This window comes from Pteronotus mesoamericanus, unplaced genomic scaffold (genome assembly GCF_021234165.1).
Source record: "Pteronotus mesoamericanus isolate MK-2021 breed Mesoamerican mustached bat unplaced genomic scaffold, CSHL_Meso_final scaffold_167, whole genome shotgun sequence".
In the NCBI taxonomy this organism is placed as follows: domain Eukaryota; kingdom Metazoa; phylum Chordata; class Mammalia; order Chiroptera; family Mormoopidae; genus Pteronotus; species Pteronotus mesoamericanus.
In genome coordinates this window covers 31,797,376-31,823,350 of record NW_026555308.1, presented here as the reverse complement: position 1 = coordinate 31,823,350, position 25,975 = coordinate 31,797,376, and the positions used below count along the sequence as shown (strand labels likewise).

General features: G+C 35.5%; 1 protein-coding gene and 1 pseudogene across 3 annotated transcripts in view; one reads left to right on the top strand and one right to left on the bottom strand.

Annotated features, from left to right (window-relative positions):
* The window catches only part of PRR16 (proline rich 16), a 260,062-nt gene that overhangs the window by 194,715 nt on the left and 39,372 nt on the right, over nucleotides 1-25,975 (top strand). The window lies entirely within an intron of this gene.
* On the bottom strand, nucleotides 6,943-19,128 carry LOC129083532 (forkhead box protein K2-like; annotated as a pseudogene).

Genomic DNA, 25,975 nt, shown 5'->3' with positions numbered 1-25,975 from the left:
CTAGTGGAGATGGATTCAGAAGGTAGAAAGTACTTACATGAAAGAATGAAAACCTAAGAAAATGCCTTTTGGGGCAAAAGGTGTAGGGATTGGGTATTAGGGAAGTATAGAGCATCACAGAGAAGGAATGACTGGAAAGAAGGAAAAAACCTTGTCTACATAGAAGATGCAGTCTTTCATGATAACCATAATGAAGAATGATTGACATTCTTGTTCAAAGCATTGAGCATATTAGGAATACTTCTGTGGGGCACCCTTGGGTATACTGTGTACTGATCTTCACTTTAATAGACTAAAATTAATTCTTCCATAAAGTTGGAGTGATATAAATATGTGGGTGAACTGGGCAACTTCGTCTCCAGATTTTCCAACCTAGGTATGATATTCTCACAGTATTTTTTTAAAAAATACTATATTTATAAATAATTGATGTAATACTGTTATTTCACATATTTTCTTCTTTAGTCATCAGAAATCTGCTTTTTACTTTTTGGTTCAAAATACTGACATGAGTGCTTTTCAACTTTGTCTACCTAATAGTTTTGACCACATCATCGTTATGACTGGAAGCTAGAGAATGATTTTGCATATGTTGAAAATCCCTTCCAAACTACTAGTGACCCATCTGAACTTAAACCAAACCATTTTAAAAATGCATGGGTTCACAGTGTATCATTGATTTCATTTCTTAAGCACTAAACTTAGAATTTGGCCTTTGCTCTCGGTAACTGCATCTGTACCAGCTTGATTTGATCTCATCAGAGAGTGACTGACTGATCTGTGTTCACTATCAGTAAACACAGCTTTTAGCCCTTCCTTCCTATAAGAGGCTCTTTAATAAATAGCAGGGAGCAGAGAGACCGGGACACCTATTGAGACAAGCCAAGATAAGTAAAAGGCACTGACTGGATCATATACTCATCTTTGCAAATCTGGTTCCTTGAATATTTGTGCAACTTTATTAATGTCTGCAAATAAATATGTTATTCATGTACTACAAAAGCACTAGCAAAGAATAAAGAGACTAATCGGAATGGGTCATGTCTTCAGAAAGCATAAATATAAATTGAAATAAATGGATGTAAGCAGTAGCAAGTAGTATTACTAAACAGCTATAATTTTGGTAGGCTGCCCTAACAGAAGAAATTAGCAAAAGACATTGAAAACTCAAAATTTCTATGCTAAATGCTAAGCAAAGGAATAACAATAGTAGGATGCTGATGTAAAACATTCTTTATTATGAGTTGTTAGATACCTTTATAAAATTTGTAATGTTGAAATATGACTACTTAGCTGGTGTCCCAAAGTTACACATATCTAAATATGTATCATCAAGGTTCATGTTGCTATCAAAAAGCAAAGTTGAATTACACACCATGAGTCTTTACACAGTTATAGAAGATAGTGGGTTACGCTTTTTTGTCCAACTTTGAGAGCAAGTTAAAAAAATAGTTGTCATGTCTAAGTTGTATATGTAAAAATCAACTTCTAAGAACAGTATATTAGGGCATGAAACTGGGACAAAAACCAAGTGAACAAGTATCTGAAAATCTGTTGAGATTGTCTCATCAAATTGGCATATATTATATTATACAGAAGACACCAACCCGTAAGTTTAAGCTTATCATTGGAACACTTTCAAGAAATCTTTTCAGTATACTGTTTTTGCGATAGAAGTTTCTTTGTCTCTCTTCTCATTAGGAAAAATATATATATATTATAAGAAGTTGGTAATCTAATAAGACAGTGGAGTCTTAATTATGTTTAAAGGCACACGGATGTTTCATATTTTCAACTTTCTAGAAATCTTGCAATTCCTATCGGTTTTGAGGAAGCAGTATTCTGCAAGTGATTTTTCAGTTAGCCTCATCTAAATTCCTACAGAAAAGTAAGATATTTTTAAATATATGTAATAAATGAACAAGATTGGAAATGGGAGACTCTAGATTGGTTAAATTGATGGTAAAATATTCATATTCTCAAATGGCCATATTATAATTTATAGAATTCTAGAATGATACTCACTGTTTGAAATTTTGGCTTATTGAATGATAGCCTAATGACTTAGTGATTATTATTCTCAAAATAATGACAATGTCATTGCATGCTTTGGGGGCATAGATCATTTTTTTAGCTAAGATGCTGTGTCCATTTGAGCATGAGCAGAAATCGTGCCCTGGTGCATTCTCTTTCTTTTCTCTTGTGAGAAGAGGGACACTGTGGTTTATTCTCTGGGTATTTTATGTAGTCATGATATCCATCAGGTTTCTCCACTGTAAAGTTACATTTTTTTTCTCTTTGGAATTAGTAACACTTCAAATTTACCTGATTTGTTGTTTATGTCTCCTATTTTGTGCCCTGGTTAAAAAGACCACTTTTATTTGATGACTTTAGTTAGCAGAGACCATCTTCTCGAACTTTTGTGCTCACATCCCACCAACCATTGCTCCTATCGTTATATGGCCTTCTTTGGCATTACCTTTCTCTTAAAAGGACCCTGGTGATTACATTGAACCCACCTAGGTAATCCAGGGAAATCTCCTGGCTCAAGACCCTTACTTGAATCACATATGCAAATCCTCTGTTCAGCCTGTTGTCATATAATATGACATGTTTATAAACCCTTAGGATCATAACACGGACTATCCAACCCTCTTCTGTCCCAGAGAAGTCTATCTACCATCTTTCCTTTTCTCTTCCCTTACTATTTTTTAAGTATTTTTTATATAAATTGTTTTCAAACATTTACCTCTGTTGGATGGTTCATTGACAGGATGTGACCACTACTTGATACTTGACCTGTGAGCTGGACCCAGGCAAATGGAAGCTCCTTACACCTTCTCTGTCCTTAGAATGTATGTTAGATTTCCATGGTGGGAGACATTTTCAAGGATACAGCTTTGAGAGAACAGGTGTTGTTGAGACCATCTGGACAGTGTACTTGACTAAACCTAGTTCAGGCCTCTATGTAAACTTTTCAAATGATGACAGGCTAGTGTGGAGATCCACTCATTGAGGTGCCCAAGAAAAGCCTTGTATGTAAGTTCTCTTGCTTATTGACCTTGCTATCTGCCAGTCTGGAGTGGTCTGCCTCTATCTTCAGGCTGCCTTTGCCCTTGCTCTCTGTGTATTGGGGCCAGTTTCAGATTTCACATGGGAAACTCCCAAGGTAACAAGCTAACAATGTTCTGTAATCCATTTTCCCAGTTGTTCCAACTCACCTTTTACCTAACTAAATTCAGTGGGTTTTTTAAAATATCTTAATTAATAAAACTCAATTTTGAGAAGTTTTGTTTGATCATTTTCTCCAAGAAGTTCTCACTAGTGTTATATTTCTGAGGTGATTTTATTGTGTTTGAGGTTGTAGGCTATAGCTTTTATTGTGACGTTTTCTCCAAGAAGGTCTCACTAGTGTTATATTTCCCAGGTGATTTTATTGTGTTCGAGGCTGTAGGATATGGCTTTTACTGTGAATATCAGTTTGGTTGGTATAATATATTTTGGTCAAATTTTCTTTTCTTTGCCATTCTGGAGTTATACCTCTAATGCAGTGGTTGTTAACTGGTATGCCACAGGAATTTTTTAAACATGCAACACTTGACAATTTAGTCAGGGTCGCTGATCTCTTTTGCTTCAAATTCTCGAGTAAAAAAATGCTAATAGCCAACAGAATAATAGACATCCCCTAGCGTGGATAAATCAAAATTATACCTATATTTTTTGTCAGATTGGCAAAATGTATATTTTTTGATGTGCCTTGGAATTTTAGTAAGTAGTTTATGTGTACCATGTGAGGAAAAAGGTTGAAATTGCTGCTCTACTCTGTTCTGCATTTGAATTAAAGATGTCTGAAGATAGCCTGAAATTCTCCATCCTTGAACTTCAATGACTTAATCAAGATATATCTCATTAGTGATAGTTTCATATCAGATCTTTCCCCTACAAAATGTTGTGTGCTTTTATCTTCATTTTCAATTTTCCTCATATTTCAGGAAAAATTTCCTCAGTCTCTGAAAGCATTTGCACTTCATTAATGGATCTGCTCCTTCAGGGATAACAATTATCTTCAGGTACATCCTCTCTGCCTACCTTCCACACTGCTAGTCATTTCAGTGGTTGCTTTAAGCACTTTGTTTTATCCTTTGCCTTTATTCTGGAGATGTTATTTTTTCTAGTTGTCAATAAAACATTTTTCACCCATTTTCCTTTCTGTATCTAATACATTTACTAATTCAGTTATAGCATAACATTGGTCCTATGTTTGTATTCTTACTCTTCAATCTTTTCATCTCTGTCTGTTGTTTCGTAATTTCATCTTTTAGGTATTGATTTATTAAAATCACATTTGCTATTACAATTTTAAATATAAGTCATCCATTTATTTTCTTCTAAGATAGAGCTTTTGGTATTTTTCACCTGTCTCATTTTCAACATGGACAATTTGCCCACTCTTTCTATTTGCATTGATATTGTTTGTATAACTTTATGATAAATGCTTGCTTTCTCCCCATATCTGACTCCTATTTATCTTTTCCTAAAGCTGCAGCTAGCCTCTCTGTGTGTCCTGTATATATTTGAGAGAAGGGAATTGCAAATAGGGGTGAAGTGGGAGTCAACTGGCACTGGGTATAAACCTAATCAGAAAAATTGAATTGCACCTTGTTTATTAATATCCTATACCCCAATTCACTTTAGAGAGTATATATACTTATTTGTGCCAGAATATCTTTAGGTTTCAAATAGCCCTTATGAATTTGGTGCAGATCTTAGCCTTGGCAGTTATCAGAGAGCAAGTGCCTAAGTAACTTTTAACCCTATTTCATTTGGCTTCCCCCCTAGTGTTTTTTTTTTAATTAAGTTTATTGAGGTAACATTGTGTAATAAAATTATGTAAGTTTCAGGTTTATAATTCTATGATACATCATCTGAGATATTGCATTACGTGCTCATCAAAAGTCAAATCTCCTTTTGTCCATATATTTGACCCCCTCTACCCTTCACTACCCCACCCCTGCCTTCCCTATGGTAACAAACATAGTGTTGTCTCTTTCTATGAATTTCAGTTTTATATCCCACATATAAGTAAAATCATAAAGTTCTTGACTTTTCCTGTCGGAGTTATTTTGCTGAACATAATATTCTCAAGATCCATCCACCTTGTCGTATATGGCTACATTTCATATTTTCTTATGGCTGAATAATATTTTATTGCATATATGTACCATATCTTATTTATCCAGTCATCTATTGAGGGACACTTCTGGTTTTTCCATGTCTTGACCACAGGGAATAACGCTGCAGTGAACAAAGGGGTGCCTGTGTCTCTGAGAATATATTTTCAAACAAAGTTCCTACTCTTTCATGAACAAAAGAAGATAATGACATTGGCAATTTAATTTTAGTCTCCTGAGTTGAGTCTGCAGTGGGTCAGAAATATTTTAGTGAGTTCTTCTACTTTTTACTGCCTCAGACATCTCTGTTCTTTCTTTTTGTCTTTTCTTATGTTTAACTTATGTGCAGGATCCCACTCCTAGGTGTTTGAAATGTATCTGCTTTTTCTCTCTGCTTTCTTCCCAGCAGGAAAGCCAAAACCATAATGATCAACTCTGTGTCCTTTTCTGAGGTCCTTAGTCCTTTTTGATCCACCTCCATGCTTTCTCATTATGCTTTTTTAAACTGTGGGTTTTTCGTTGGATTTTTTTTTTTTTAGGATGTTATAAAATCATCTCTCCCCGTTTCTCATTGATCTGTAAGGAGTAGCATGGAGCTAAACCAAGTCATGCCCTGTAGATGGTTTTAAAAAGCCTTCACTTTCCCTGACTACCAGCACTTGGTTTGATAACTTCTGCTGTATTTCTGGAAGTTTTTTTGTTTGGTGGTTGGTAGGTTTTGTTTTGTTTTGTTTTGTTTTTAACCTATTTGCACTTGTATTTTTAAGTTTAGAGGCAGTACATTTTTAATATATTTTTTAGACTTGTTTTACTTGGAGTGGAAAATTATGCCAGGGTCAACGTCAGCACAAAGAAACAAACAACAAAAAGTAGAGAGAAAACCAGTGAGGTGTAGCCTGCGAGTCCAGCCGTTCATCCATGCCCTCCACCGGTGTCCATCTGTCTGTCCTACACACCAAAGTGGAGGAGTAAACTCATCAGGTAGTTGCTCTAATAAGAAGATGGGCAGCCATCATCACATAGCTCCTCCTAAATTTTAACCAAAGTAAATCATCCCATAGGCTGAATACAAACAATAGAAATAAAACTACCTTGTTTCTTTTCTCCAAATGAAATCCACACTGTACTGGCCTGTGTGATTCCAAAATTTCCAGCGTAGAAATGTAGTGATCTGAAATGTCAAAGACCCCATTATTTTGTAAAGAAAGAAGGTACATCTCAAAATATTCTAATTCCATATGTCATCAATAAAATATTGTCTCATCTCCCAGCACCGCAGGTCCTCTGAGGCTGGTAGGGGTGGCTTGTGCTCTGTCTCCTCCAATCTGCTCTCACCAGGTGCCATCCTCTCTGGAAAGGACAGAGGGTCTTTGTCTGGTGTTCAGAGATGAACACTGGGTGGGGAGCCACCTGTCAGGACCAGATTTTGTTGTGTGATTTTGAAGTTCAGATCTGACCTTTTTTTTTTTAATTTATTTTTTCAAATACATTTGTCTCTGCCTACCCCCCACCACTTTCCCTTGCCCCCTCCCCGCTTCCCTCCCTCAGGTCTTCCCCTTTGGTTTTGTCCATGAGTCCTTGCTATATGTTCCTTGACTTTCGCCTTTAAGGAGTTTCAAGGCCACCTGTGTTTTGTGCTTTCAGTGGAGGCCCATGAATTCCAACCGTAGGCCCTTCTGCCCACCCAGAGACTGCGGTCCCAGCCTCAGTGAGAGGCAGTGTCTCCTTTTGGCACCACCGAGTTGACAGTAAAGTAGAAAAGCTCTAGCCCCTAGTCCTGTTCACCCTTCTCCCTTACGGCCTCCAGTGCATATCCACACTCAGGGCAATGACAATGCTCTCACCGTCTTCAGTGCTCACCCAGTTCAGCTCTGTCTGCTCAGACTGGTCGCCATTCTGGCACTTTTTGTGTAGGGAGGCTGATGCTGATGCGTGTGTTCCCAGCATGTGCAGAGGACTCGCTGCTGCGTTGTCCACCTGGCTGTGCACAGAGGCGGGGATTGGCACAGCATGAGTCCCCACGTGAGTTCCGTTCTGTGTTACAGGTTTTAGTGGTAGCTGGTGCTGACCTGAAAGTGCCTGTTGCATGATAATGAGGGGTGGTTGGTGCTATGTAATAACGCGACTGGCAGTGCTTAGGATGGCCTGGCTCATCGCAGGAACAGGTTCCACTTTCACTTCTTGGTGATCTCCATTCTCCTGCGGCTCTTCCTTAGGAGGGGCCAGCAAGGCTGCCTGCCTGACCACAGCCTGCCCCGCGACGGTGTCTGTGTTTGCTGGGGCCAGACTGGCCGTGCTGTTGATTGCCGGGATCTGGTGGGTGATGTGAAGGACCTGTTTACATCGTGGGTTGCTAGGGGGTTGAGGTGTTCACCTGGGCAGTGACAGTGTGAGTCACGGTCTTAATTGTCGGGAGAAGCTGCTGGTGCACTGCGATTTAAACGGGCTGACTAGACATGGGGGAGCCAGTGCACTCCGGGCAAACTGCGCCTCCCGCATGACAGTCATAGAGCTCCAGGTGGGCCAGCGAACCTCCCCTCAACATGCTCGCTGGGGTGTGGGCAGCACTGGGGTGAGCAGACAGCACTCCAGTGTGATGAGGCTGGAGCACTTTTAGACGAGAGCAGTCCCAGAGGGGTTCTGAAGCGAGGCACGCCCTTAAGCCATCTTCTCCTAAAAGCCTGCCCTATTAATTTGCTCTTAGAGGCAAGCTCTATCCTCCAGAATGAGCCTTTGCCTGGTTCTTCCTGGGAACACGGTACTTTGATGAAACACCCATTCAGAGAGAGACTGTGATTAATTGAATTCTGCCAGCCTTTGTCTGCAATCCAGTAGTATGGATAATTTTTAGAGATGTGTGTATAAATTCCATTTAGGGTGAGTTGTTTATCAGGAGCCGTTGTAATTGCTTGTATGATTAATTGTGCATAGGAATAAGGTGGCTTTGAGTCATCCTTTGGGCTGCCTCCACCTGAAGCTTCCTTTTCATTTTCTGGCTGCTAGTTGGCAGCCATTAAATTGAGGTCAGGTGGTCTCAAAAGGCCTCTTTTGTGCCCTTAGGATCCTGCCCTGCAGGGGCTGGGTGGACAGGAGCTTGCAACATTGACGGTTCCTGCTGCGGAAGGCAGAGGCTCATAAGGTGGGCCATGGTGTCTGGAATGTTGATGGTCGGGGCGACATGTGGGCCTGTGCGTGCTTCACCAGGGACTCACCACCTCCTGCTTCTCCCTGTTCTCGCTGGATAGGGCAGTGAACATTATCTTGATGTTTGTGCCCTGGAACCTGAACATGGACTTGCATGGCAGCTGCAGCATTGGTGCCGTGTGCCTCTGGAACACGTTCTCCACCAAACATGCCACTCTAGCTAAGGCGGCACAGGTGGGAAGGTCAGCAGCATCGGCCTCAGCGGCACCCAGAGTTCAGGAGAGAGTTCGGCCTCCAGCCCGGTCTGACAGACAGATTTTAAGATTTAACATCATGCTATTATTTGGGTAGTTTGTACTGAGATTTACTCAGTCTTTTCTAAAAGTAGTTGTTCTTTCAATGACATTATTTTTTTGTTCCTTATGACAATTTCCATATAGTGTTCAGTACAGAAATATGTTGTTGAACATGATTTCCCCCTGGTCTAGGCAACTATAACTATGATTGACTCTGGCATGAAGGTAATGTTAGGGAGGCAAATGAGATCTGCTTCCAAGCCATGGTCCTGTTACAGTTAAGCAAGGTTTGAACCTGGGAAATAGCCCTCCTCTGAAGTTATAATTGATGTTCGGTAATGTATCCTCCAGGCTCTGAGGAAAATAGGAAATTTGAAGCCACAACAGGAATTCAGTAGTACCATTGGGTGAAGCATATCAAAATAGGACTTTTTGAGCCAGCTCCGAGCTAAATCTAGAACTTCCCAATGTTGCTGACTATTTTTCCTTAACTCCTTTATATATACCTATGACTAATTTCCTTCAAATGAAACTGGATTAATGTTTTGCAACCTTCATTGTGTAGTAGAGTCACCTGGCATTTCTTAAAAAAACAATATTTGTCCATGTCCAAGCACCAGAAACTTGGTCTCAGTATGTCTGGGATGGGACTCTGATTATGCTATTTTTAAAAAGCTCCTAGAGGAGCTTAATTCGCAGCCAGATTGAAAATCATTGTAATAGAATAATCAATCAGGAGAAACACCCATATTCAGGGGTGATGGTAAGGGAATAATGGCTTAACACCACTACAGTTCAGGATAAATGAAAATAAAATATTTCCACTTCACTTAGAGACACAGGAGGAATTATTTTGAGTTAAACTATTGTCCAATGTAGTTATTGAATAAAAACATCTTTCTTCTGGGGAATAAAAGCAATCTTTCCTTTGAAATTTGGGTGGAAAATATTAAAATCCAACTTTTACAGTAGGTATATTTGAGGTAATTTATCTATTAGTGGCCAAAAGATTAATTTCTCCACTGACCGTTGAAGAGAAAGCTTACTTTCAGTTTCCTTGAAATTTGCAATCACTATGAAGAAAAAGAGTTCAAAGTTAAATGCATATTGAAAATCCCAAATATTTTTTCAAAAAATAAACCAAAACACATATAGATTATGCTCAGAGATTGGCCACATGTGTTGGGCTGGGGAGATATCTGAACTTTGCATTTACCAGTTAACCTACTGTGTTATTAGAAAAACTATTTTAAGTAACCTCTCTACATTCAAGTTTTTTTTTAATTAGTTTGATCAGTAAATTAAGCATTCCAAGCTTTGCTCTGTTGAGAACCAATGCCATTTAGTAGACGAGAGCAAAATATGTAAGCCAAAATTTTAGTCAGGTTCTATCTCATGTGTATAGCTTTATGTCTGAGAAAATACTCCAGTCTTAGATCTGATCAGGTTAATGAGTTTCAAAGTGTAAGACTACCAGAGGGAGATGTAACTATAAAAGAGGAGCAATATCACATGTTAACCAAGAATGCTACCCAACTAGCCATCTAGCCCTACAAAGGATGCCTGTAAGTACACAATCTGATATTAAATTGATAAGTATTACTTAGCCAAGAAATATAGCAACATGTACATATAGAATCAGGTGCTTCTTGGAACCTAGGAATTTACTCTATTTTACAAAAATGAAGGGAGGAAGGAAGGCCTAAGAAAGGAAGGATGGAAGAAAGGAAAGATGGAAGGAAGAAAAGAATCATTTAGTGGTATTTGTAATTCATGTTGCTCCATAGATAATTAAGATTTACAAAAATATAATTATTATAGGTATTTTAGTTTCAAGAAATTTTTTAAAAACTACATTTTATACAATCTATTCACCTTCTAACAATTATTTTTTAGAATTATGCAAAATTAAGTGATTTCTCATTGGTTGCCATTATATATTAATATTTTCAATATTTTATCCAATAATTAAAAATGTGAATGACTTATCAAATGTCTTGAATACCTTGGTAAATATGTTATCAACTGAGTAAGATTTTAGTATAGATGGAATCATCAAATGCCAATCAATAATGTTTGCCATAAGCAAGTAAAATGTTAAAATAGAAAAATAGGTTGTTTCTTTCACATATTATTAAACAATCATGTCAGTTTTTATGTTCAGACTGGAGTGAAGCCGACACTTTTAAACAGCCAAGATTGAAAAATATTAATCTCTGTGGGCCAAATAGTCGTGATTGTCTCCCAAGAAGATATTTGTCTTAGGTTTGGGAAACTAATGCTGAAATATCAAATATTTCTCATACACCATTTTCTTCCGCACAAAATTTATTATTTCATTATATTCATTAGTTTTCCTAACATTTTATGTGTATCTAGATATACCAGAGAGTATAGTAGTGAGCTAAAAACTGTCAATGTAGAGAATATGGAATAGTGAGATAAATAAAGACACAAATATTCAATCTAAAACTTTAATAATGCTATGAGAGAAGAATGTAAGTTATTATGAAAATTTGGAAGGCAATTCTCTAAGGTGGAAATCTGGGAAAGCCTATATGAAGAAGCGATATTTTAGCTCAGATCTGAGAATTAAAGAGACATTTATTTAAAAGGTAGTGTGTCAGGCATATAAATGAGATGTGATAATATGATAATACTTGAAACAGAAGAAAATATGCATGTGGCTGGAGGCAGAGTAGGGAAAGAAGTACAAGAGAGGAAGAGAATGTGCAGTAATCTGGAAATTTCAGAGTGAAAACTTGGATAGTAATGGAATCAAAGAATGGGTAAGATTTTTGTTGATAGCATAACTTAAATTTAATTTTATAATTTTACAGCTTAAATAATTTGTATTTACCCCTACTTTAAAGAGTCTAGTATTTCTGTTGTGTGTAACAAACTGCAATGGTATTCCAAAGCCTTAGCCACACAGGGCAAATAGTAAGACTTAACTACAGACACATGTAACAACATTTTCCTCTTTAAAAATATTTAGAATATATAGCAAGGACTCATGGACAAAACCAAAGGGGAAGAGCTGAGGGGGGGAAGGAGGGAGGGGGCAAGGGAAAGTGGTGGGGGGTAGGCAGAGACAAATGTATTTGAAAAAATAAATTAAAATTAAATTAAAAAAAGAAATTAAAAAATAAAAATAAAAAAAGATAAACATAAAAAATATTTAGAATACATTTATCTATGCATTATAGCTAAATCATTGTTAAACACGTTTTCATAGAAAATTATTAAAGATTTAAATGTGAAATTTTATGATATTCTTTATACTGTCAAACATTCTATTTGAGCGTTAAAACATACATTTTAAAAACTATTATGTGATTCATCTTGTTTCTAGTAATTGGAAAGCAAATGTTTTAAGAGTTTCTATCAGCTTTCGGTTTAGTTGTCAAAAATCTCTTCTCGCACTCCCTCCTCATAACAATAAAACTAAAAACATCTACTATTGATATGTATCTTATATAACCTATAGTCTCCAGGGTAAACAAATTTTTTCAACCAATTATTAAAATTTCTGAAGAAAAACTAATGCTTAGAATTAAAATATGCTTGGCCTTAGTGCATGGTAGTGTTTTGAAAGGCAAAATCCTGAGGAAACTTTTTTAATTCTAATAATATATGTCTATAAAGTTTATTGAACGGTGTACTCCCTTTTTTTAAATCCATTTTATGGTTTATGCTATTACGGCCGTCCCACTTATTGTCCCTAGGCCCCCCTCCACCCAGTTTTTCCCCCACTTCTATAATCAGTCCCCTCACCATTGTCCATGCCCATGGGCCCTTCATGTATGTTCTTGGACTAATACAGATGGGCCTTCTGTGTGTCCTCCTGGGAGAAGTGTCTATTCAGGTCCTTTACCCATTTTTTAATTGGATTGTTTGTCTTCCTGGTGTTGTCATATAAGTTCTTTATATATTTTGGAGATTAAATCCTTGTCTGATGTATCATTGGCAAATATGTTCTCCCATAGTCAGTTCCCTTTTCATTTTGATGATGGTTTCTTTAGCTGTGCAGAAACTTTTTAATTTGATGTAGTCCCATTTGTTTATTTTTTCCTTTATTTCTCTTGCTCTAGGAGATGTATCAGCAAAAATAATATTTTCTGAGCTATCTAAAATTTTACTGCCTATTTTTTCCACTAGGATTTTTATGGTTTTATGGTGTCATGACTTATATTTGTCTTTTATCCATTTTGAGTTTTTTCTGGTGTATGGTGTAAGATGGTAGTGTAGTTTCATTTTTTTGCACATGCCAGTCCAGTTCTCCCAACATAAATGGCGTACTCTCTTGCTAATGTAATTTTGGGGTTCAACTCTAGGTCTTGAAAGTGTTCATGAAGAACTGATGAACACATATTCACAAGACATTTTTTTTAGTTCATTATCATTTTAGGTGGTAGAAAAGAAGTATCATGTATGATGATTTCTGCCTTCAGCTGACTTGTAATTTAACTAGGAAAATATGACTTTCAGATTTTTAGGATTACAGATAATTAAAGACCAGCTGAAATAAAGATATGAAAACACTTTGGGAAGGTCTAGACTGGAATAAGATGTGTTTATTAAGAAACACTTCTGGAATTTTGTATAGCTGAGATAGGACTTGAGAGTTTGGTAGGACTTGGCAGGCAGTAAGAAAGGGCAAGACACACTAGGAATATGAGTAAAGTCCTGGGGTACGGAGTTGAGAATCAGTAGGGAGTGTATAAGGCTGGGGGAGGGAAAGATAAAACCTCTGCCCTGACTAAGGGAAGATGCATGTTGAAAAGCACATTGAAATAAAATTGGTCAGGGAAGGGTCCGATTATAAGAAATTGATGATGCTACTTGGGGACCTCCGGAGGATTGTGTTAGGAACATTATAGGTTTTTAGACAAGGCAGACAAGGCAGAGGTTTTTAGACTGACAGGAAATGTGGTTAGAAAAATGTCACTTTGGGAAATAAAAGTCATAGTAAAGGCATAGTATATACCAGGGCTGATGTGTGTGTGTGTGTGTATCTATATATCTATATCTATATTTATATCTATATCTATATATGGCAGTGGTAGCCCATTATATACTCTAGCAGCTGAGTGATATGCTCACAGCTGAGCTTTGAGAGGAAATTTTTTCTTAGTATTTATAAATTTATGATCTAAAACTAGACCACCTGAGTTTAAATTCTGGCTCTGTCACTTATTAGCTGTGTGATATTAAACGAGTCATATTTAAACTCTGTGTTTGTGAGTTACTTACATGTATACAGTTACAACAATGCCTGGGACATAATAAAGACTATATAAATATTACCTACTATTTATTAGGCTAGCAGCAGTGAATAAATAAATAGATATAAATATGTTTAAAGAAGAAAAAAGCAGGTGTAATAGTACATCTTTTAAGGGGAGAGAGAGAAATGGAATCAGAAAGTGAGACAAAGAAAAAGTCACTACAGTAATAACCTTGAGTGTGAAATATTGGGTGATAGAAATAACATGATTTGACAACAAAATTTTGCTCCAGTTTAGTATGTAACATGGACAAATGACTTCTACAATACATCTACTTCACCTGTAAAAGATGAAGAACTGGTTTTTAAAGTTTCTTATAGTTCTGATTTTTGAGATTTGTTAATGCTGGGAACTTATGAGTGCTTATCTCCTTGGCTTAAAAAATTCCATTCTCAGAGTACTGACAAAACATCTTAATGGCAGCTTCTGGTGAATTGGTAATGCTGGATGCATTGTTAAGGACAGTGTTATTCTTATAATCTAATGGAAGGTGGAATCCACAGACTTGTCCTCAGTGTGCTTGAGAACACTTGCATCAAAGACCTAAGAAATATTATTAATTGGGTAATTTATGAAAATAAAAATAGAAAAGGAAGCAGGAATCACTAGGACCTAGAAAGGACTCTCTTAAAAATCATGTCTATTTTAGTTCTTTTTTTTTTTTTTTTTTTTTTTTTTTTTGGTAACTATCAGGGGAATGCAGACTCAGGCATTTTTTAAAAGTTTCTTCAAATTCTTTGTAGACAAGGTATAGAAATATTATGTGAACTACTAGGTTAATCAGTAACTGGTTGAAATCATTTGAAGTTGCTTTCAAATATTTGACATGGATAGGGAGAATTACTGATTTGAAGAGCTCTGTGGGATGAAATTCAAAGTGGAAGATGAAAGCTATCAGGTAAGGAAACTACTGAATTCAAGAATAAGTTTAACAGAGTTGTCTAACAATGAAGTAGGCTACTTTAGAGTCATGGCTGCCCTGTGCTGATAATGTTCAAAAAATGGACAGCCCCGTATCAGGGAATCAGAGAGAGTGTGGCATGGATACTTGGTTTTGTCTGCTCAGCATGCTTTCCCCATACACTTAAACAGCAATAAAGCTTTGCTATGAGGAACTAACCTACCATAATTGGAGAAGGTCTAACAGGGGCTACTACTTGAATGTCCTTTTAACAAGTTGATCATGGACATGGACAATAGTGTGGTGATTGTGGGTGGGGGTATAAGGGGACTAAATGGCAACTTAAAAAATAGTATAAAATTTAAAAAAATAAAATAATAAAATATATATCTATTTTTCAAAAAGACTCTCGCTAGAATTCGAGCTGTCAAGGTGGGAGTTTATTCATCCTTTGGGACAAACACAATAGAAACAGTCTATTAGTTCCCACAGCTGAATATTCAGAAGTGCTCTAGTTTCTGTCCTTTCCAGGAAGTGGCTTTTCAGTGTTTATCTTGCTTTTCTACTCAATTTGCAATATTACAAATCTATGCAGCTTTGCTTTCTGTTGTTTACAACTACAGAATCCTGATTAATACACACAGATACCAAGGTGCACATTGGTGGTGAAACTAAATCTCTCTTAAAATATCTTTAAGTACACACTGTCTATAATTCTCTGATTTAGAAAAAAAAATTGTCTATTTTTAATAGAAAAAAAGATAAAGGAATTAGAAAAATTTTGACAGATAGACATGTCCTAACTACATTTTCTTATGCTTGTGAATCTTTATGAAATTGGTACTAATCATCTGTTTTGTAGGCCTTCAGGATTTTTATTATGTAAAGCTTTCTCTTTTGTCCCAATTTCCTACATTGTTCTGTATTGGATCTATGATATCCTCATCTGAAAATGATCAAAGGACCTACCAGTAATTTCATGAAAACTGACATTATCTCCATGAATGTCAGCTGCAACAAATGAGCAGTCAGATTTAAATTACAGGTCAGGGGGACCCTGTCACTCAGGAAAATAAGCGGAATTTACTACCTTGAAGAGATTGACTTATTCTTTGGACTTTATACTGAGGAATTCGCTGAACTAGAGGTTCTCACTAAGTTAGATCCACAAGATGTTGTCTTCATGTATTTAAATATGATGTCATCTGGATGATAATCAGACATGTGCAGATAAGACTGCACATAAGAAATCTGAAAAAATCCCTTCTGGTTTGGATCTTTTAAAGAATATTTTCTTAGTATGCCCTTTCTGTCTTCTGCTTAGCAAAACCACACTCCATGAATGACCACTGAAGTTTTAGATCTTCAGTTACTTGCCCTCACTCATATCTGTATCTTTTCAGTTTTCTCAGAATCATCTTGGCTCCTGAGAATTTTCTCCATTTCCATTCTCTATTTTGGTGATGTTTAGCCATATATCTTTAATTATCTTTGTGACTTTTTCTATGTTAGTCAGACGAATCAAGTTTTTCTTATTTGGGAAAATAATTTCTTATTTTCTTATTAATAATTATATATATATTTTATATATCTATTTCCTCAGCATCTCTTTTTTTTCCCTTTTTGACACAGTTGTATGTCCAAGTTTTCTATAATTCATTTAATCTCTTCTAAATTTTTAATTTTCCTTTCTTGTTTCAAGTATAAACATTTTTATTGTCTGTTTTATAAAATTAAGCTTCTAAACATCTTTCTTTTGATGACATTTTAAAATATGAAAAATTTGGGTTTAGTAATTGTGTGCATGCACACAAGCTTTTGTATTTAATTAATCTCAGCCTTCTTCATTAATTCTCTATTTAAATTCCTTATGGTTTATTTCATGATCTTTTTCCAATGAGTATTTTGTTCATGTATTTTTTCTTCTTTATAATTAATTTTTGTGGTCATAAAGTATTCTGATGTTTTTTAGTTTTTAGATAGTCTATACATTTTAAGTTCAGCTTGGAACTAAATAATTTCATAAGCAATTAATTTTGAAAAAGTTAATTTTTGTCACTGATTATTTCTAAATTTTTATTTTTTTATTTCCCATGTTTCAGAGAATATGGGATATACAAATTTTTATTTCAAAATTTTATATACATACTTTGTGACAATTACATGAAATATTTTTGTAAAGCATTTTTGACATAAGAACAATGTACTTTATTTGAGAGACAAAGTTCTTTCTTTCCAAGTAGGAAGTATTAAACACTTTCTACATGCTTTATAGTTTTTCTACTATATCTCTCCATTTCTGAAAGAGGTATGTTGAAGTCTTCCAATCTTATTTTAATTCTCTGAGTAGTGTCTTCAAGAAGCAGAAGTTTTTAATTTTTATTAAGTCATATTTATCAATTTTTGTATGAAATAAGATTTTGGTGCTTATGTAAGAAATTTTTACCTAACCCAAGACCACAAAAGTTTTATGTTTTGTTTTCTTCAAGAAGTTTTACAGCCCTGACAGTTGTAGCTCAGTGGGTTGGTCATCATTCCACAAACCGAGAGGTCGCTGGTTTGATCCTTGGACAGGACACATATCTAGGCTGTGGGACACACCTGAGTTGCGGACTAGAGGCAACAGATCAATGTTTCTCTCGAACGCTGATCTTTCTCTTCCTCTATTTCTCCCTCCCTTCCCCTGTCTCTAAAAATAAATAAATAAATAAGATCTTTAAAAATAAGAAGTTTTATAGTTTTAGGTTTTACAATTAGATCTACAATATATCTTGAGTTATTTTTCTATATGGCACATTGTATGGATTGAATTTTTTTTTTTTTTTTGAGATCCAAATATTTCAGCACTGTTAGTTGAAAAGACTATTTGTCACACCTTTGTGGAGAATCAGTTATCCATATGGGTCTGTTTCTGCACTCTTTTTATTTATTTATTTTTTTTTGCTGTTCCTTTGATCTATTTCTCTTTCTTTGCACAGATACCACATTGTTTTGATTAATGTACCTTTATCGTATCTTGAAATAAGGTAGAGTTAGTCCTCCTACTTTGTACTTTTTTTCAGAGTTCTTTTTATTATTTTAGGTCTTTTGAATTTCTATATGAATTTTAGAAAGAGCTTTCTTATTTCTTCATAAAAGCCTGCTTTGATTTATATTGGAATTGCATTGAATTTACAGGCCAATTTGGGGAAAACTGGCATCTAAACAACTTTGAGTCTTCCAGCTCATGCAAATGGTATATTATTCTGTTCTTAAATCTTTTGAGATTTCAGAAATATTTTGTAGTTTTCAGCTTATTAATCCTGCACATATTTTGTAAGATTCATATCTAAATGCTTCACATTGTTTTGGTGCCTTTGTAAATAGATTTTTTTCCCCTCTTTTTTTAAAAGAGAGCAGTTTTAGATAAAATTATGAGGAAGTTACAGAAATTCCTATATAACCCTGGATTTTATCTAAGTGCTTTGCATTTTCTTGGTGCTGTTGTATGTAGATTTTTGTCCTTTTTTAAAAGGCTTTATTTTTTTCAGAGCCGTTTTAAATAAAACTAAGAGGACATTACAGAGATTTCCTATATATCCCCGCCCCTTCCCATGCATAGGCTTTCCCATTTTCAGTGTCGCCAACAGAGTATTACATTTGTACCAGTTGATGGATCTATTAATACATTGACACATCATAATCACCCGAAGTCCATAATTGATTTTAGATGTCACTCTTGTGTTGTACATGTGTTTGGAAAAATGTACAATGACATGTATTGATTACTCTTATACCATGCAAAGTATTTTTACTCTCCTAAAACTTCTCTGTCCTCTGCCCTGGAAACCACTAATCTTTTTAGTGTCTCCATAGTTTTGCCTTTTCTAGCTTGTCATACAGTTGGAATCATACAATACGTAGTCTTTTCAGATTGGCTTCTTTCACTTAGTCAAATGCATTTAAGGTTCTTCCATGTCTTTTCATGGCTTAAGAGCTCATTTCTATTTACTGCTGGATATTTTGTTGTCTGGATGTGCCACAGTTTATTGTTTCATTCCCCTACTGAAGTTTGCTTCTAAGCTGGGGAAATTGTGAGCAAAGCTGTTATAAACATCTGTGTGCAGGTTTTTGTGTGGATACAAGTTTTCATCTCATTTGGGTAAATACCAAGGGGCACAATTGCTAGATCGATCGTATGGTGTATGTTTAGTTCTGTAAGAAATCACCAAACTATCTCCCAAAGTGTCTGTACCATTTGCATCCCCACAAGCAATGAATGAAAGTTTCTGTTGTTCCGCAGCCTTGCTAGCATTTGGTCTGTCAGTATTCTGGATTTTAGTCATTCCGATAGCATATAGTGGTATCTCTTGTTTTATTTATTTCTTATCTATCTATCTATCTATCTGTGTATTTATTTATTTATTTATTACTATAAACTACAGACTTTATTTATATTTCACCAATTTCTCCATTAACATTCTCTTACTGTTTCAAGATCCAATTCAGTATACCACATTGCATTTAGCATCATTGATTTTTTTTCCTGTTTTGAAAATATAATTTTTTTATTGTTGTTCAATCACAGGTATCCCAATTTTTCCCAGTTGCTCTCCTCCACCCCACCCACCCCACTTCCCACAGTCAGTCCCCGCCCTGTTGTCCATGGCCATGGGAATTTTATATGCATTCCTTGACTAGACCCTTCCCCTTCTTTCCCCTGGTACTTTCCCCTCCCCTCACATCTGGTCACTGTCAATTTGTTTCTTATTTCCATGTCTCTGGTTTTATTTTCCTCATTTGTTTGTTTTGTTGATTAGGTTCCACTTATAGGTGACATAAAATGGTATTTGTCTTTTGCTGCCTGGCTTATTTCACTTATATAATAATTTACATTTCCCTTATGATATCTGATGTAGAACATTATTTCATAGGCTGATTTGCCATCTATATACAAAGTCTGTCTGGAGAAGTCCAACCATTGTTAATATATTGAGAGCAGCTTGATGAAATTGATGTAATCTGGCAGCCAAGGAGAGTGGGCTAGAATGCCATGCATGGACAATGACAACTTCACTGTACTCATCACTGGGGACAGTAGACACCATTCGGTGAACATTTGTTCTGCATGGCTGTCACATTCAAAATGACTGAGTGAGTTGGGCAACAAATCTGCATCAAATTTTGCATTAAGCTTGAACACTGTTCCACAAAAACTATTCAGATGATTCAGAAGCTATAGCTATGGCCAACTAGTGATCAGCAGCTTCATTGCAACAACGTGCACACTCATGCATCACATCTCCTGAAGAGTATTTTTTGGTGAAACATCAAATCAACCAGGTGACTCAGCTTTCCTAGAGCCCAGATTTGGTACCCTGTGACTTCTGGCTTTTCCCAAAACTAAAATCATCTTTGAAAGGGAAGAGATTCCAGACCATTGATGAGATTCAGGAAAATACTCAGGGGCAGCTGATGGCGACTGGGAGAACTGCCTGAGGTCCTAAGGTGCCTACATTGAAGGGAACAGAAGTGTCATTGTCCTATGTACAATGTTTCTAGTATCTTTTTTAATAAATGTCTCAATTTTTCATATCACATGGCCAGATACTTTTGGGATATACCTTTGTATATTATTTTCCTTTAAATTTAATCTTTATTGTATTTTTTCCATTACCGTTTAGTCCTCATAAACCCCCTGCCCCCAAGCAATTGCCACACTGTTGTCCATGTCCATGAGTCCTTTTTGCTTTTCGCTTAATCCCTCCACCCTCTAACCCTCACACCCCACTAACTATCCTCTGCTCTCCATCTATGAGTCTGTCTCTGTTTTGCTTGTTAAATTCTCCTGTTCTTTCATTTGGGGTCTGTTTAGCTATCTTCTCATTTTGGCTGCTTCTTTTGATTTTTCTACCTGGATGTTAAACCCATCAGCTGCTAAACTGATCATTTGTTAATCTAATCAAGCTGTAATCAGCAGCCTGGTTTAAGCACCACCAAGTAGGGCAGGGCAGTTCCTTCGGGCTATTGCTTCCCCTGAGGCTGATTCCACTTAGAGGGGAATACTCTGCCTGAGAAAGATGGCTTCAGCAGTATGGGAAATGACTCAGCCCAGAGATTCTGGTAGCTGTTCCTTCAGCTCTCTCCCCAGAGCCACCACCAACCTCAGACGCTCCTTAAGTGACTCTAGTCCACTCTGCCCTCCTTCTGCTGAAACCCAGGGTAAGTGTCTGCAAACAAAATTTTGTGTGTTGGCCCTTTAAGAGGCTCTCTGCATCTCCAGCCATCTCTCCCTGGCAGACAGAAACATTGCCACTTTTTAACAGTTGTATGATATCTTGGTTTCTTTCTGGCTCTGGTGCTATAGGCTAGGGAGCCCAACTTGAGGTTTAGAACCCACACTTCTCAGGGGGAAGCCCCAGCTGCGGAAATATCCCTCCAGATCTTCAGCTGCTGCCTGTGGGAGTCCAGCAAGCCCTCTTGCGCCTCTTCCACAATCCCTACCCTTCATGTTGTGATGAAGTGTTTTCTTCTGTCAGTCCTTGGTTATAAGGCTTCTCTCCATCTAGTGTTCAATTGGTCATTCTGGATGATTTCTCTAAAATTTAGTTGTAATTCCAGATTCGTCCTGAGAGGAGTTTAGTGTAGCTTCCACTTACTCCTCCACCATATTGAATCTCCCAGACCTTTGTATATTTTTTGGTGAGTTGTCTATTAAGGTCTCTGGTCCATTATTTTTTATTTAATCAGACTGTTTTCTTATTGTTTAATTTTAAGCATTCTTTGTATATTTTAGACTGTAGTCCTTTATCAGATTTGCCTTTTGCAAATAATTTCTCCCAGTCTGTGGCTTGTTTGTTCATTCTTTTGACATTGTCCATTTTAGAGCAGAAGATTTTTATTTAATGAATTCCAGCTTAGTAATATTTATTTGTTTCATGGATCTTGCCTTTTGTGTCATATCTAAGAAGTCATCACCAGAATTTTTTTATTCCAAATTCCAGTTATTTAGTGCTGCTATATAGGGATATGATTGAGTATTGTGTATTGATTTTGTATCCTAAAAACTGCTAAACTCACCAATCAATCCTAGCAGCTTTTGTGTAGGTTCTTTTGAAATTTCTAAAAAGACTATAATGTCATTTTTAGAGTCGGGTATATGTCTTCCTTTGCTATATATTTGCTTTTTATTACTTTTTATTACACTAAGACTTCCAGTACAATCAATGTTGAGTACGGGCAATAAAGTAAGACACCCTACCTTGCTCCCAATTTTAGAGAGGAAGCATGTCAATTCTGCCTTATTTCACTAAGATTAACCCCTGTTTGTCATGATTTATTAACATTTCTTAATATTGCTGGATTTGATTTGATACTGTTTTCTTGAGAAGTTCTGTATCTGTTTATGGTAGGTCTAAAATCAAAGGCATTTATCTGGTTTTGGTATTAAGGTAATGATGTTGGCTTCATTAAATGAGTTTGGGAGTATTCTGGTTTATTCTATTTTTGAAGAAGATTACATAGAATTGGAATTATATTTCATTTTATGTTTGATCAAATTCACCAGTGAAACCATCTGGGCCTGGAGTTTTCTTTGTCAACTTGGCCAGTGGCTTCTGTTCCCCTTCACCAGCCAGTAGCATGTGTAAACTTTCACAGGTTTCCCTGTTATTTCCTGGTGATGTTTTAAGAGTTAGAGTTTTGGACACACCTATGTCCAGGGACAACCCAGGGACTCCAGACTCTCATACTCCCTCATACTCAGTCTTCAGCAACTTGTTAGAAAATATTAGCTCAATCTTCCTATCAGTTTGTGTCATTTGGCAGCATCTGTGTGAACTAGGTTGACATCCTATGTCTTTCTGCAGGTACCTACCTCCCTCTAGATTTATGGATAGTTTTTGGCCCTGTGATTACAGTCCTCTGATGATTTCCAGAAAAGTATTTAGTTTGCATTATGTCAGGTTTTCTCTTATTGCAGTGGTGTGAGCAGCACTGTTTCCATTCTGAACTGGTCTTCTTAATATTTCTGAACTGAAACTAGAAACACAATACTATGAATTGTTGATATTGTTTAAGTAGAAAATCACAGGGCCATCGACATATTTTTTGAATCACATAAATAAAAATCTATTTCTTTGGCTCATGTATTTATTAGTATAGACTATTTCTTAGAGACATCATTGTTTTCTGTATTAAGAAATTCATTTATATTCATATTTGCTAATTAAAACTTTTCAGAATTGAGTAGTGGCTAACCCAATGGCACTTCTATATACAATTTGTGCTTGAATACAGAAAATTGAGAATTTACAGAGTTGACTAGGAAATTTAAATGAGGAAAAGTACAAAATTTAAATTGATTAGGACAAATTTTTATATTAGGAGATTGAATAATCTAGTTTGTCACAAATTATTTTGCAACTGTGGATGGAGAAAATTGTTGTTGTTATTGAGCCTTAAAATATGGAAAAATTCTGAAATATTATAGAAAAGAGAAATGCTAGTCTTCTAATTTTTTTGTTTTTGGACTGTTGATTGTTATTCATAACAAAATATTCTTTTACCTTTTTTTTGTCTGACATATGAAGCAATAGAAATAGAAGGAATGCATTTCTTACCCTATAGTAGAATTATTTATGAAGCACTATTTCTGAATACTCCAAAGAAATAACATATTATTATTAGCATTCAAATCACTCAGTAACCATAACTTTCTTTAAACTTAAATAAAAACAGTTTTCAATCAGTTTTGACCCAAGATTTGAATGTGAATTTGATCGGTTCAGTTGAGATGTAAGAAATTAAGAAAACAATGAAACAACTTGAGAAGTTATAGTCATTTAAATCAGTGTTTATTTTTATCATCAAGCTATGTGTTAAAATTCTCATTGAGCACTTCTTATCTATGCATTGTAATCTGATAATAATACCACTGATTTTATCTATAATGCCAAATAATTAATACCAAAGAAATATAATTATCATGTTAAATTATGAAATTTTATTTTCAAATACCAAGTGTAGTTAGAAGGAGCTCTGTATGATAGCATCAAAAAGTGTTTACAGAAAAGAAGCTGCATATCAAGTATTTCTATTCTGAATTTCTTTTATTGTGAGAAAGTAGTAGACAAAAGTAGCAGAGAATGTTTTCATGTTGAAATTTTTAAGGTCCAATTGCAAATCAAATTTTTTCTATAAACTTATATATGGACACTTTGTTCAGAGAAGTTAATGACAAATTTTTCTGCCTAATAACATTGCCTCAATCCTGTTATAACAAAGGTTAGAATATGTTCGAAGCCAGAGAAAATGCATCTGATCCAACATGGTTCATAGTTTGTATAAATATCATTCATTTATTTTGTTGTAAAAAATCTGGTACATTTATATTCCAAGTCATTCAGCAGCATGGTTTGTTTAGTTAAATATTTTTGTGGGGATATGAAACAAATTAACTCTTAACTGAGTGGTAAAAGAATTTCTTTAAAAAATTTTTTTGACTTCCATTTAACTTTCAGTTTTTTCAATATTTAATATAAGAACCTGATAAAAAATTATTAACTCAACTTGATACCTTATAAACCTAACAGCAAACTCTGTAGGATTTAAAGGTACCCATACTTTAAATCTCTCACCATATTTGATGGCACTTTATCTGAATTTATCGGTTTAAACTTCCTTTTTTGTATTGGTTTATTTTCAAGAGATCTGCCTCTCAGAATCCATAAAAGCAAGAAAATAAAGTAAAATATTCTTGATTTGGACTGCTCTAAATATGAAAATACACTCTTTCTCTCTAAATTTATAAGTTTATGACAGCATTTAAGAAAAAGAACTACAACATCCACAAATCAGTTAACGTGATACACCACATTAAGAAATGAAGGATAAAAATCATATGATCACATCATTGGGTACAGAAACAGTATTTGACAAAATCCAACATCCCTTTATGGTAAAAACTCTCAGCAAAGTGAGAATGAAGGGAACATACCTCAACATAATAAAGGCCATATATTACAAATCCACAGCTAACATCATATTTGAATGGAAAAAACTCAAAGCACTTCCCTTAAGATCAGGAACAAGACAGCGATGCCCACTTGCATTAGTTTTATTCAACATAGTACCAGAAGTCCTAGCCACAGCAGTCAGACAAGCACAAGAAGTAAAGGACACCCACATTGGAAAGGAAGAAGTAAAACTGTCGTTATTTGCAGATGACATGATACAAGAACCCTAAAGATTCTACCAAAATACTACTCGAATTGATACATGAATTCATTACAATAACAGGATACAAAATAAATATTCAGAAATCAGTTGCATTTTTAAACACTAATAATGAGCTATTAGAAAAAGAAACTGAGAAAACAATTCCATTTACAATTTCATCAAACAAAATAAAATACGTAGGAATAAATTTAACCCAGGGCATAAAATACTTCTACTTGGAGAATTATAAAACATTAAAAAAAGAAATTGAAGAAGATACTAGTAAATAGAAGTATAGAGCCTGCTCACAAATAGGAAAAATTAACATCATTAAAATGTCTGTTCTACCCAAAGCCATCTCTAGATTCAATGCAATTCCTATCAAAATACAAATAGTGTTTTTCACAGAACTAGAAAAATAATCCAAAAATTTGTATGGAATCACAAAAGACCTCAAGTAGCCACGCATGGCAATCTTGATAAAGAAGAATAAAGTCGGAGGAATCACACTATCTGGTATCAAACTATACTACAAAAATATAATAATCAAAACAGCATGGCTCTAGCGCAAAACCAGACACAGAGATTAATGAAAGAGAATAGAGAGCCCAGAAATAAACCCACACCTATGTGGTCAATTAATGTATGAGAAAGGAGGCAAGAACATACTATGGGATAAAGATAGTTTATTGAATAAATGGTATAGGGAAAATTGGGCAGTTACTCACAAAGAGGTGAAATTAGACCACATCTTACACCAAATTCAAGATTATATTAAAAATGAATTAAAGGCTTACATATAAGACTTGAAATAAAAAACTCTTAAAAGAAGGCATACACAGTCAAATCTCGGACATTTCTCTTACCAATATTTTTTCTAATATATTTCCCAGGTTAAGGGAAACATAAAAAATAAGTGGGACTACCTCAAAATAAACAGTTTTTTTTTTGCACAGCAAAGGAAACCGTCAACAA